The sequence below is a fragment of the Giraffa tippelskirchi genome, chromosome 10 (genome assembly GCF_054371585.1).
Source record: "Giraffa tippelskirchi isolate mGirTip1 chromosome 10, T2T-mGirTip1v1.2.pri, whole genome shotgun sequence".
NCBI lineage: Eukaryota > Metazoa > Chordata > Mammalia > Artiodactyla > Giraffidae > Giraffa > Giraffa tippelskirchi.
Genome location: NC_137284.1, coordinates 9,504,968 through 9,508,111, shown reverse-complemented (window position 1 = coordinate 9,508,111; position 3,144 = coordinate 9,504,968).

The following is a 3,144-nucleotide window of genomic DNA, read 5'->3' as shown; positions in this document are numbered from 1 at the left end:
ATTCTTTGTGCTTGGATTCCTGCGACTTCCCTGGCTTAGTCCTGGAGAGCTCAAACTCCACCCAGCTGCCCCCTTCCCAGATTCTTTCTGGTCTCCAGAGTCCTGAAGGGTGCTGTCTGGGCCTTCCTGGCAGGGGTCCATATGATGGCTGGCCCATAGCCCTAAGATGTGGTTTCCTGGTTCCCAATCCCATGCCCCAGCCTCAGGTTTCCCACACCTTGCCTGCAGCCTCAGTCCTCAATCAACAGGCCTTACTCCTCGGGCCCCTAGGAGGCCTCTGGCCCCTCTGGCCTCAGACCCCTGCGTCTTGAACCTCAGTTCCTGGCCCCTCCCACTTCCTACCCATGGTTCCAGCCTTCCTCTGTAAATCCATTTCTGGGATTTGGGGTTCTAGGAGGTTAACAGGCAGCTCTTTCCCTCTCCCTTGCTGCAGCTCTTGAGTCTCTGGGCCTGAGCCAGGGTCAAAGGAGAGCCAGGGCTCAGAAGAGAGGCAGGGTGGGAGATGAATCCTACAAGTATTTACAGTGATAACCTGCCCCCCATCATAAGCCTGGTTCAAGATGAGAGAACACCTTGGAGGCAAAAGTATTGATTATGAACTAGAACATTCTAGTGAGGCAAGTGGCAAGAGGTGGGGAGATGGGGCGGTAAAGGCAGAGGGATGAGGGTGGTAAGCCTAACTCAGCAGGTGGTCCTGTGATGAGACTGGGGACAAAGATTGGTCACAGGGTGGTAAAGATCCATTTTACAGATGTGGGAGCTGAGGCCTTGTGACTTGTGGTAGGTTGGCTTCCCAGGTGGCACTAGTGGTAAAGAATCCACCTGCAAAAGCACAAGACAGAAGAGACTCCTTTGATCCCTGGGTTGGGAAGATGCCCTGGAGGAGGAAATGGTAACCCACCCCAGTATTCTTGCCTGGAGAATTGCATGGACAGAGGAGCCTGGCAGGCTATAGTCCATAGGGTTGCAAAGAGTCGGACACGACTGAAGAAACTTAGCACGCATGCATATATAATCATTCAGTGGCTAGTACCCAACTCCACATTGTCTCCTTGTATTGAGATCTCGATTTGCAGTTCCCAAAGTGCTTTCTCTTCATCACTTCTTCCTTCTAGAACTATTTTCTGTACAGAGCCTCTGAGGACCCCCTCTTGGTTCTCCTGACTGCTGTTCCTCAGTCTCCTTTGCTGATCTTCCTCATGTGCCCACTCTCTAAACTTTGGAAGATCTGGGCTCAGTCCTTGGACCTTCACACCCACTCTCTAGATTATGTCACCCACACGTTGATGACTTCCAGATTTCATGTCTCCAGCACAGTCTCTCCTCTGAACATTAGACTCATATATCCAAAATTTCTTCATCTGTAAAATGGGGATAATGATAGCTTGACGTCATAAGGTTGTTATGAGGATTAAATGAATTAAGACATGTAAAGTGTTGGAAGAGTGCCTGACTGCAATTAGTACTATGGCTGGAGCTATGATTATTGTTATTGCTGTCATCATTGCTGCCTGCCAGCTCCACTTGGATACCTAGAATTATCTCAGACATGACTCATCCCTAACCCCAAACTGCAGGCTTGCTTATCTCAGTAGATGATAACCCTGTCCTTCTAGTAGCGCAGGCCCCACACCGTGCAGTCATGTTTGAATTCACTGTTTCTCTCACATGCATGCATGCTCAGTTACTTCAGTTGTGTCCAACTCTTTGTGACCCTATGAATTGTAGCTTGGCAGGCTCCTCTGTCCACGGGATCCTCCAGGCAAGAATACTGGAGTGGGCTGCCATTTCCTCCTCCAGGGCATCTTCCCTACCCAAGGATTGAATCCACGTCTCTTGTGTCTCCTGCATTGGCAGGCAGGTTCTTTGCCACTAGCTCCATTTGGGAAGTCAGACTTTCCCTCACATACTCATATCTAATTCATTAAAAAAAATCCTGTTGTCTCTTCCTTGAATATATCCAGGGTGCAACCACTGTGGTCTTGGCCAGTGTCATTTCTCACCTGAATAACTGCCTCCACACTGGTCTTCCTGCTTCTACCCAGACTCATTGTGTAGTCTGTCCTCAACACAGCATTCAGAAGCTTCCTTTTTTTTTTTTTTTAAGTTTTTGGCTGTACCATGTGGCATGCAGGATCTTAGTTCCCCGACCAGGGATCAAACCTGTGTCCCCTGTATTGGAAGTGTAGAGTCTTAACCACTAGACTGCCAGGGAAGTCCATTTTTTTGTCTTTTTTTTTTTTTGGTTCCTTTTGACATATAAGTCAAATTGTATCCATCCTCTATTTGAGATACTCTATCACTTTCTCATCTTTTCAGAGTAAAACTCCTGGTCTCAAAAGTACTTGCAAGGCCGTTGTATGATCAGCCTCTTCTTCCTCCTTGATCTAATAATCCTAGCACTGCCTCCTTACTAGTCTGCTCCAGCCAAACAGGACTTGCTGTTTCCAGAAATTGCCAAGCACTTTCCTTACTAGAGGACTTTGCACTACTGTTACCTTTGCCCAGTAACAGTAAACAAACCATTAGGTTTCTACAAGATAAGGACAATAATGAGATCATACAAAGGGCTAGGGCCTGGAGCGGTGGCCAGGGGCCTCAGTCCTACAACTGCAAGGAAATGAGTTCAGGTTAATAGCTGAAAAATTGATGCTTTCAAATTGTGGTGCTGGAGAAGGCTCTTGAGAGTCCCTTGGACTGCAAGGAGATCAAACCAGTCCATCCTAAAGGAAATCAACCCTGAATATTCATCAGAAGGACTGATGCTGAAGCTGAAGCTCCAATACTTTGGCCACCTGATGCAAACAGCCCACTCACTGGGAAAGACTCTGATGCTGGGAAAGATTGAGGGCAGGAGGAGAAGGAGGTGACAGAGGATGAGAAGATTGGATAGCATCATGACTCAATGGACATGAATTTGAGCAAACTCCAGGAGATAGTGAAGGACAGAGAAGCCAGGCAATTGGAGAGAAGCCTGCTGCAGTCCATGGGGTCACAAAGAGTCGGACACGACTTAGTGACTGAACAGCAGCAGCGGCAGCAAAGGCCTCCTGTATAGCAGAGGGACCTATATTCAGTATCTTGTAATAACCTATAATGGAAGATAATCTGAAAAAGAATATATATATATATATAATGGAATCA